This window comes from Aythya marila (genome assembly GCF_965140915.1).
Source record: "Aythya marila genome assembly, chromosome: 1".
Lineage (NCBI taxonomy): Eukaryota > Metazoa > Chordata > Aves > Anseriformes > Anatidae > Aythya > Aythya marila.
In genome coordinates this window covers 36,961,354-36,973,400 of record NC_139042.1, presented here as the reverse complement: position 1 = coordinate 36,973,400, position 12,047 = coordinate 36,961,354, and positions in this window count along the sequence as shown.

Genomic DNA, 12,047 nt, shown 5'->3' with positions numbered 1-12,047 from the left:
GGAGAGTGTATTGTTACTTAGTAAATTTAACCTAATATGTGCCTATACGTCATCCAGCAGAAAATTTCTAGTTAACTTATTGGGCAAGTAGGAAGAAAACATTTTCCTCATAAGGCTCAAAGTCTGAGGCAGAGGTGGATAAAGGTGTCTAGGGTCTCAGAATGGTTTAGGCTGCCACAGAAGTGATTCTGGAAGTTCCATCACTGTGGAGGTAACAGAATCCAGGAGCAAATTTATGAAGTTTTACTGAAGTTCAGTCATGATTGTGAGATCATTTCCCCATTAGAGATAAGGGCAGGCAACCACTAAAATTTGTAGAAGCTTTTGTATAATTTGCAACCAAAAGCTATGCAAAAATTCTTTCATTGAATCTGTAACTGACACACAAGTATGTCTTCTCACTTTACAGACTAGCTAGAACAATATTCTTCTGTTTGATTACATAATTACCTTTCTCATTATGTATTCATAATATCAGATCTAGTTATACTTTTGACTTACACTCGAGTCTAGACCTGTCTTACAGGTATCTTTAACATGTTTTATTAGACTTTAATGTGATTAATGAATAGCCTTAAGTAGATTTAAGGACAATATTTATTTATTTATTTATTTTTTTTTTCTCAGAGATATGATCGATTGGTTAATACAGTAATCTGAAACAGCTCTAGCCAAATAAAATAGTGTTTGAATTTAAAATGCAAATAACAAGTTAAAAAGAAGTTTCAATACAACAAAAGATTTATTCCAAATCTCTCTTACCTGTAGATTTGCATAGGACAAACTTAACTGAAGATCTCAGGTGTGGAAGCTTGGCTTCTGCTAATCTTTGAGTTTGTCTTTAGAAACAGCATCCTTTTATAAAGTTAACAAAAATCTTGCTGTTTGCACCTGTGATTGAAGTTTGATCAAACCAGTTTGACAGCTCTGCAAGAGTGCAGGGATATACTTCAAAGCATTTAGTTTACTGCATTTTCTCAGGTATTTGCTAGAACAGCTGCTATCAACTCATTGTCTCCTTTCTATCTATTCTGTCAGCTTCTGGTTCAGTTAACCCCTTAGACTCATCAATTAAACAATACCAAATAACTAACGGATTGAAAATACATTATGTATGTGTTATTATACAGTCTCACTTCCTTTAGTTTTTCTCTACTGAAATAGACAACACAGGTTTCATAAAACATAATTAACTGGTGTGATTTGTTTTTTGACTTGTAACTGCATTTTTGTCATGTGATAATGAAGCAGGGAAGAGAAAAGGAAACAGCAGCTAAATATATATATATAATATATATTGTATAAATGAAACTGAATTCTTTATTTTAGTTCCACTAATCATTTAGTCTTATGTTAGAACAGTAGCATAGATAGTCTGTTCTCCGGTGTCAAGGCCAATACTTGAATGAAAACCCTCCAAGACAAACAGAACCACATGAAATAGATGTTGAAGGTGAATAATGAAACCAACAGCTGTGCTGATGGATACGTCAGTAGAATGGCAAAATAAATTGAAGAGAATACATCCCGCATATTGGGTGTGGGTTTTTGTTTGTTTGATTTTTTGTCATCCAGCAGGTATCTAGATTACTTTAAGAAATAGCCAGATGATCTTAAAAATAAATAAATAAATAAATAAATAAATAATGAAGTGGTACTTGCACCATCACTACAGACTTCTGAAACACAAACGTTCTCTTATCCAAAGCCTTTTAGCAGTCTCTTTCACCATGTTTAGTGGATTCAGATCTTTTACTTGCCTTTGTGTAACATCAATAACATTAATATATCAGCATCATAGAATGATTTGGTTTGGAAGGGACCTTAAATATCATCTAGTGGCAACCCCCCTGCCATTAGCTGGGACACCTTCCACTAGACCAGATTGCTCAAAGCCCCTTTCAACCTTAACTTGAACACTAACAGAGACGGGACAGGAGCCACTTTTTGTCTCTCTGACTTGCAATCTTTTACACTTTTCCTAAATTCACTTCTATGTTAGCATGTAAAAAGCACAAAAACAATCTTTTTTTATTTTTTTTTTTAAGTGAAAAAAAATATAGTCTTAAGATTAAATTTTCAGAAAAATAATGCATATATATATATATTAATATCCCTCTCTTACAACCACAAACCTTGCCAAATTCAATCTCATTTTAGATTTCCAAATGTAGGAGCATTATCCAGTAAACATTAAATAGTATTATATGCCTATCATTTTCACTTGTTTAGTTTGTACCACTCCGAAATTCCCCAGTAAGAAAAGATAACAGAGATTGAACTAGAATGACTTTTGGCAGGCAAACTTAAACAAATTAATTCATTTTGCAAAAAGTATACCTTAAAGCTTATGTGAAATTATTTCTTTAGGCAAAACCAAGATTGTCTGTTCTATATAGAAAGACATCCTGAATTTTCATTTTAATACTGGAGTGCTATATTTCTGATGTAGTAGCTATAAACATTACCCTCCCTCACATGGAGGTAATCAAAAATCCCATGATGGACCAAATGCATCACCCACAGACTAGACTATATGCTCAGTTTTGGCAGCAGTAATGTAATTTGTTTATAAATCCATCCATCTTCTTTTTCTCTTCTGGAGTCAAGCTATGTCTAAAGAACATATTAAAAATCCAACAGGAACACTCAGAGACACTGCTACAGTTATGGCCATAGTATCATTAATTTTTCAACTTAGCATCACTGGCTGAGGCATGATGGCATGAGAACTGAATAAGAAACAGGAGTATATTTCAATGATGGAGGATGGCAGTGAGAATAAGAATTCCAGCCAACTTTGCAACTTTGGATTCTCAAGTTCTATTACGTCTTGCCTGGTTTATTCCCTGAAGTTTATAAGTAATAGTAAAAGATGAAGAAGGCAATTTATTATATGCAGAATGTGTCATTGGACACTGTTCATCAGTGTTAATCTTGGTTATGCTTGCTTTGTCTCTGATGTTTTTTTTTTTCTTTAGGAATATCTTTTCAGTGCCTATCAGAATGTTGCTTTTGATTTAAAATTGTGTGTTGCACAGACATGGAAATTTGTTATCTGAGATATTCTGCATTTTCCCTCAAAACTAACCTCATGAGCAAACTACAGTTAGCAGTCTGTACATGTAGATATATAAGATAACATCAGCTAAGTTCACAGAATCAAAGTTCACTCTATCTAATTGTAGATAACAGGGGCCAGTAGACTTACTTTAATCATGTACTCTATGCGCAAAATTTTCTGGAAGTCTGACCTACAAGCAGATTCATATCTCTATTGATTTTATGAAGTGTGTGCACATCTTTGAGTTATTTATTTGTTTGTTTGTTTTTCTTTTCTCAAAAACTTACTTATCATAGGGTTGTGAGGCACTGGAATGGGCTGCCCAGGATAGTGGTGGAGTCACCATCCCTGGAGGTCTTTGAAAGACATTTACATGTTGAACTTAGCGATATGGTTATTGGAGGACTTGTTAGTGTTAGGTCAGAGGTTGGACTCGATGATCTTGAGGTCTCTTCCAACCTAGACAATTCTGTGATTCTGTGATAGACAGAGGGAAGTTTTGACTGCAACCATATACTGCAATATTCTATCGACAGATTTAGTGGGGTATGATTTTTCACCTCTTAAAGGAAAAAATAAAATAAAATAAAATAAAATAAAATAAAATAATAAAATTAAAGGTTCAATGGGTAATATTTCTGCTTTTGGCTTAGGTTATCTAAGATATTACATAATTCCCTGTTAATAGAGACATCGTATCAGTTCCTCATTTTCCTCAGTATTTGAGGAAATAGAAGATAATCTCTTAATTAAATAATAATAATAGATTTAGTGAATCCTTTTTCTCATTCACAAAATCTCAGGAACACCTACAAGGTTTTCTGAAAATTAAGTATAATACAATTTACACAAACAAACAAAAAGTTGATTTTACTGTTAACTTAAAAAGGACAAGAAGAAATATTTCTGGAAACTTGTTTTTAAACATTAAAAAAAAAAAAAAAAAAAAAAAAGTTGAATTGATTAAACCTAGTCACAATTTCTAAGAAATCTACTGGGATAAAAAGATGAGTGTGTCAAATAATATACATCCTGTTGTATTAGAAAAGAGCATTAGAAGAATTTCATTCATTTCACTTTTCAAATTCCAGAGTTAGGTACTAAGAAAAAAATGAAGCTTAATGCAAGCTTAAATTGTCTAAAGTCTAGTTGAGGAAGACCACTACTAGGTCCATGATTGAAGACATTTGGTAATTTCAAATAACTCTGAATTTATCTACTGGATAAGTGATGTGATTCCTTGTATTATGACCCTCAGTGTCAATGGTGATAGCATTCTTTATTCAGAAACACTAAAAGTTCCTGTCCCTTCAATTACATGACTCAGACAAAGTGTTATTATATGTAGTGACATTTACTGTCAATTGCCCACCTTCCTTTTAAAATGTAGTGGCATTCTAGCATTGTAAGACTGGTGTGGAAAGGAATATATTTCAGAGAAAAATCAGCCCCACAGACTCGCAGAAGGCTAGCTTATACATGTTCAGTGGAGAAGTTCTTTAGTGTAAATGAGACAGAGAAGTTTTGGGATGTCTTCAGAAGACACATATTTCTTGAATACTCTCAGTCATGGTGATTAAACATGAGAGATAGGTGAGACGCAAACGATAGATCTATATATACCTAATTTACATATGTTTGTCTACTGGCCTTCAGCAGAAACAGAACAGCACAAGAGCAAAGAGGTATCAGTTTCCAGAGTGCACTAGTTTTGTTTTCCATTTAATGGTTGTCATTCTTCAATAACAAGGCTTTGCTTGTTTAACATGCTCAAAGTTAATCTTGTAGTTAATGATTTGTTCCTTTGTAATTTATTATCAAAAATATTCAAAATGTAATATAAAATACAGAGTCCTAGCCCATCAGTGTTTAAATATTTAATTAACAATTAAGCTGTTTCCTAATTTTAAGGCTCATTATGACCATGAAATGGCAGTTTAGCATCCTGAGGGCAGTGAGGAGGGAGTACAACAAGCTCGCTACCCTGAGCAGACTTAGCCCTCTTCAGGGATCTGCTTGGTAGTGTACCATGGCACAAAGCCTTGAAGGGAAGAAGAACCCAAGAAAACTGGTTAATATTCAAGGATCGCCTCCTTCAATCTCAGGAGTGATGCATCCTAACAAAGAGGAAGTCGGGTAAAAATACCAGGAGGCCTGTGTGGATGAGCAAGGAGATCCTGACAAAAATCAAGCAGAAGAAAGGAGACCTACAGAGGACGGAAGCAAGGACAGATAGAAGATAGCCTGGGGGAAATACAGAGACATTGCCTGAGAATCCAGAGATCAGATTAGGAAAGCTAAAGACCTACTAGAATTTAATTTGGCCAGTGATGTCAAGGGCAACAGGAAAGGCTTCTATAGGTATGTCAGCGATAAAAGGAAGACTAAAGAAACTGGATCCTTTATAGAAGGAAATGGGAGATCTGGTTACCCAGGATATGGAGAAGGCAGAGGTACTCAATTACTTTTTTGCCTCAGTCTTCACAAGTAAGAGATGTAACTACATAGATAAAGACCCAGAAAGCAAAGGCAAGGACTAGGAGAATAATGAACTGCCCAGTGTAGGAGAAGATCAGGTTCAAGACCAGCTAAGGAATATAAAGGTGCACAAGTCCATGGGACCTGAGGTGATGCATATTCATAGTACTAAGGGAACTGCTGAGGGAGTTGCTAAGCCACTGGCTTGAGAAGTCGTGGCAGTCTAGTGGAGTTCCCAGTACGTGGAAGAGAGGAAGCATAACCCCCATTTTTAAAAAGGGAAAAAAAAAAGGAAGACCTGGGAAACTACAATCTAGTCAGTCTCACCTCACACCCAGCAAGATTATGGAATGGATCCTACTAGAAACTATGCTTAAGTACATGGAAAACAAAAAGGTGCTTGGAGACAGCCAACATGGCTTCACTAAGGGCAGATCATGCCTGACAAATTTGGTGGCCATGTACAAGTTCAAGAGGGCCAAGATCCTACATCTGGATAGGGGCAATCCCAAACATGAATACAGGCTGTGTGGAGAATGGATTTACAGCAGCTCTGACAAGAAGGAATTGATGGTGTTGGTTGACAAGTAGCTAAACATGAGCTGGCAATGTGCGCTTGCAGCCCAGAAAGGCAACCGTAACCTGGGCAGTATTAAAAGAAGCATGACCGGCAGGTTGAGGGAGGTGATTCTCCCCTTATACTCTGTTCTTGTGAGACCTGTGAGAAAAATCTCAAATAATTTTCTTCAGACAGGATCTTCTGTGAAGCTATTTTATTCACGATTGCAATGGTGGGCGTCCTGTCAAGCAGGAGCACATTTTAGTAAACAAACCATAACCTTTTACTCCCTATTACCCAATGCCTGATCACTTCCCTTGTTTCCTCATTGGCTGAGTACTACAGGTTCACAAGCTACTCAACACTCCTCTATACCATATATGTACAATTATTTAAAAACAAACTAACAAACAAACAAACAAAAAAAACTTAAATTTCTCCTTTATTATGTTTTGGGAACTTGTGATTGTTGTTTTACTGTTCTCACACTGCTCATCCTGTTTTTCTCAAGCTTCTACCGTATTTTGGAACAGTGAGGCCTTCTACTGTCCACTTATCTACTTAGCATTTCTTCTTATTATGACTGCACAACTACCTTGGAATACAGAAAATTAGTTCTCTACTGCAAAAACACAACTTTGTTTCTCACAGACCCCACCTGGAGTACTGTGTAGCTCTGAAGCCCCCAGCACAAGGACATGGACCTATTAGAGCAAGTCCAAAAGTCAAAGTGCTGGAGCACATGTCCTATGAAGACAGGATGAGGCTGTTGGGATTCTTCAGTCTGGAGAAGAGAAGGGTCCAGGAAGACCTTATAGTAGCATTCCACTACCTGTAAAGGTCCTACAAGAAAGCTGTAGAGGGACTCTTTATCAGGAAGTGTATCGATAGGACAAGGAGTAAGGGTTTTAAATTGAAAAAGGGTATATTTAGCTTAGATATGAGGAAGAAATTCTTCACTATAAAGATGGTGAGGCACTTGAACAGGTTGCCAGAGAAAGTGTGGATGTCCCATCCATGGAATTATTTAACTCCAGGTTGGATGGGGCTTTGAGCAACCTGTTCTAGTGGAAGGTGTCCCTGGCCATGTCAAGAGGGTTTGAATTAGATGTTCAGGATGACAGGACCCGTGGGAACGGGATTAAGCTGAGGCAGGGGAAATTTAGACTTGACATCAGGAGGGGGTTCTTCACAGAGAGGGTGGTTGCACACTGGAACAGGCTCCCCAGGGAAGTGGTCACTGCACCGAGCCTGTCTGAATTTAAGAATAGATTGGACTGTGCACTTAGTCACATGGTTTGAACTTTTGAGTAGACCTGTGCGGTGTCAAGAGTTGGACTTGATGATCCTTAAGGGTCCCTTCCAACTCAGGATATTCTATGATTCTATTCTATGATTCTTTCCAACCCAAACCATTGTACAATTCACAGGAAAGGAAAGATTTGGAAACTGAGGAACGAATACACACTGCATCAGTTCATGAACTTTATTCATCCATGTAAGAAACTCCATAATCTAGGACTGAAAGCTTGAGTGTAGAAACTCTCACACGGATAAAATGAGCCCAGAGACAGCACAGCTGATTTATTGCAGGCTTTAAGATTTGCTGTGGTTTGACCCAGCTCGCAGCTAAGCACCACACAGCCATTCACTCACCCTTCCCCCTCTCTCTCTGGAATGTGGGAGAGAATCAGAAAGAAATGAAAGCCTGTGGGTTGAGACAAATACAGTTTATTAGAACAGAAAATAAATTAAAATAATAATGGATAATAATAATAATAATAATGATATAATAGTGTGTACAAAATAAGTGATGCACAATGCAATTACTCACCACCCACTAACCTATGCTCAGCCTATCCCTGAGTAGCTGGTCCCCTCAACCCAGCTAGCCACCCCTATATGTTGTTTAGCATGATGATATTGTTTAGCATGATGGTATGGAATAACCCTTTGGCCTGTTTGGGACAGTTGTCCTGGGTCAGTCCTCTCCCAGCTCCTGCTGCACCCCCAGCCAGCCTGCTGGCAGGACAGAGTGAGAAGGCAAAAAGTCCTTGGCTCTGTGTTAGCACAGCTCTGCAACAACTAAAACATTAGTGTGCTATCAACATTATTCTCATCCTAAATCCCAAACACTGTACCATACCAGCTCCTAGGAGGAAAATTAACTCTGTCCTAGCTAAAACCAGGAAAAGATTATATATGATAATAATAAACCTAAACAAACCTGATATGATGAAGTGAAAGTCTTGTATTTATTTGCAAAATTTTCTCTGAGAGAATTTAAGGGCTGAGTTTTTCAATTTACTAAGGTTTCTGTGTAGGAATAAGATCTTTATTCAGTGTGTTCAAAGGCAGACTATAGAAAATCATAGATTAAAGCTGACAGTATTTTAATGACATTTATTTATCCCATACAGACAAAAGTAAATGTTTGTACTATGTCTTTTGGCAAAGACCAGTTATAGATATCAGATATTTTATTTTATTTTATTTTATTTTATTTTATTTTATTTTATTTTATTTTATTTTATTTTATTTTATTTTTTATATTTTTTTATTTTATTATTTTATTTTATTTTATTTTATTTTATTTTATTTTATTTTATTTTATTAAAAAAAAGTCCTGCATGTTAGTCAGCATGATTAGCAGTCTTGGCATAATGCATAGGTCTGCAATGTGAAGAAAGCAATAGATGATGAACAAGTTTTGTATATTGCACACATTATGTGGAGTTATTCTGTACACATTCAGTGCCAGAAAATTCTACATACCCATTGAACATATAAGCTATTTGGACTACGTCTCTACTAATAGACAAACCTGGGGAACTTTTCCAGCATTAGAATTCAGATCATACATTTCAGGGCACAATATAATTTTAAGTACAGCAGTCATCACTGTGTTCTCAGCATGACAGAACATTTGAGATTGGAAGAGACCTCTGGAGGTCATCAGACCCAACTTCCCTAGTCAAGCAGGGCAACCTAGAGCTCCTTGCCCAAGAGTCCATAATGCGTTTGAATATCTGATCACCACTCTCTAGGTCCAGTCATTCAGCTAGTTTTCAAATTACCTCTCTGTCTGCGCATCCAGCCCACATGTCTCCAGCTTCTCTGTATGAATCTTAAGTGTGAACTGTCTCGCTGATGTTACAGTAGTTTCATTTTCTGGGTATGCTCTGCAGAAGACTGGACTCCAAATATGCATGCTACAGAGCATTATTTATTTACTTATTTATTTTTCCCCTACTCTGTATTCTTTAGAAAGTGTAACTTACTGATCCTTTGAGAAAACCTATTTATGGCTTAGGTTAAAATAATTAAAGGTATAGGTTTGTCTGTCTCCACCTATACGTATTTGTATGTATTTCAAAAACTATTATAACTATTATACAAACTATTTGTTTAACTCTTTATATCTTTATTACCATTTCCTGAAACTGAAAATAGAAGGTGTCAAACATAAGATTGAATCTCAAATATTAACATATGTAGGTATTACCAGTGGACAATACAGTTTGCTTTAAAGGTAAAGTAAAATGAAATAATATTATTAGGTGTGAGAAATACCTTTTTTTTTTTTTTTTTTTTTTTTTTTTCCAGACAGGGTCTTCTGTGAAGTTATTTTATTTGTGATTGCAATGGCAGGCATCCTGCAAGAAGATGTGCCCAGCAAAAGTATATAATAACCTTATATTCCCTATTACCCAACACTCGATTCGTCCCATTTTCTCTTTGGCTGAGTACTAGAGGTTCACAAACTACTTGATGCTTATTCCCATACCATATATGTACAATTTTATTTGACCAACCATTAATTACTCCTTTTCTCCTTTTTTTTTTTTTTTTTTTCTTCTCTCAACTAGAGGGACTGTGATTTTTTGTTTGTTTTTTAATGATTTTGCAGGACTCATCTTGTTTTCCTTGACTATCCTCCTTATTTTGGGACAGTGAGACCTTCCCCTTATCTGCTTAACATACTTAACATACTTAACACTGGTATGCCACTGTCAAGCCTGCACAATCATTTTTGAATATGCAAGGTTAGTGGAATTTTCTACTGCAAAAACACATTATAATGAAAATAAAATAAATAAAATAAATAAATAAATAAATAAATAAATAAATAAATAAATAATGTTTCTCACATTAAGGTACAAATTATAAAAGAGTTTCTTAAATGCCTATAAAACACTAAAAAGTTAAAGATTATTTCTCAATTAAATTGCAATAATGGAGAAACTTGTTATGTGATTATATAATTGGCCTAAGCTGATATAAGTCAAAATGAGTTTCTGTTCCCAATTGCTCTTGACAGGCATTCTCTCCCCCTCTCTTAACATAGTTTCAGTGCTGACTACAACCTTGTGATGAGTTGAAGTACCTCATCAATTGGGAGGAAAAAATAATAATAATAAAAAAATCTATTCCTATAGAAAACTCCTTAGGGAGTTTTCACTTGTGTCAGTAAATGGAAACAAGAGGAAATGGCAGAGCAGTCTTAGATCAGCTCAGGACAACCACAAAGTAAAACCTTATAGGGAATTTCACAAAGAATTTGGATAGCTCAGAGTTGACATATGTTTCTTGCACTGTGTCGTGAATGCACTGTTCATCTCTTCTCAACTCTTCTCAATTCATCTCCTATCTTAATTCAGTGATGCAGCTTCCCTTGGAGGATGGGACCCTTTTTTTTTTGGAAAGGAAAAGGAAGTACAGAACAAAGTCATGAATTTGAGGTATCCCTATCATATTGAAGGTATTTTTAACAGTTGCACTGGTTGTTGGTACACCTAAAACCTAAATTAAACCACAGATAAACCACACATTTTAACAATTTTTATTTGCTATGTTTGCAAGATATCAAAAGTTTCTATGTATTACCTTTTATTTGCATCCTCACTCTTATTTTATAAGAAGAAGGAAAAGAAGAAGAAGGAAAAAAAAAAAAGATAACAGCAAAAAGACAATTAAAAACAAGGTTCACTAAACGGCATGTTAACATTATTTGCTGTCAGAATTATTTACATCCAGCAGTGTTACTGCTGAAGCAGTTTGCTCATTACCAGTTGAGAACTATAAAAATAAATAAATAAATCAGTATTTAGTTCAATTGTTTTGAAACAGTGGAAAAGGACAAGACACTGTGAATATAAATACTCTTTTGTAACTAATTAAACTTCTAATTGTAAATGTTATAAAGTGTTTAAATGATAGAAAAAAAAATGCAGAAAACATTATGGTCTATTCAAACACTTTGCAAGGTATAACTCATCATGGGCCAGTTTATTCCCAGATGTACAGGCTAGAAAAAAATGCCTGTATTATTTTGCGTATCCCTGTTGAAATGAGCTGTCAAGCACACATCAGGGGACAGCAGATGTTAAAGACCACAGTGCTTCAAATGTCAAAGAAATTCAACCTTTGCTGCAGTTTGAAACCATCTGTTGACATCTAAGCAGGATACTGCATGTCAAGTGAGATTTCTAGTTTGTAGGTTAAGACTTTAGTATCTGCCCTTACTTACTGCTTGTGAATGTTTAAGTTTAGTTTAAATAAGATCTACTAGACAATGCATTTTTAAATCCTAAAGTGTATCTTGTGGACATTTATTCAGGTGAAATGAGGAAAATAAAAACAATCTACAAATGAATGTTTAAACTGTACACAAAAAGAAAATCTTAAGGAAAATACACCCTCCTAAGTTAAGGACAACTCTAGATGATATTAACTGTCAATAAATGCTGGAATCGAGTCCATTGGGAGAAAAAAAAACACCGTGATTCACAATTACACAAATACCTATGATTTGATTATTAGCCATAATAAAAAAAACTTGTAGTGAATTATTACTAACATGCATAAGTAAAAATATTGGGAGCCGGTTACACAATTACAGTGTTAAATTCATGTAGACATCTAATTCTAGATATTAAAATAAGT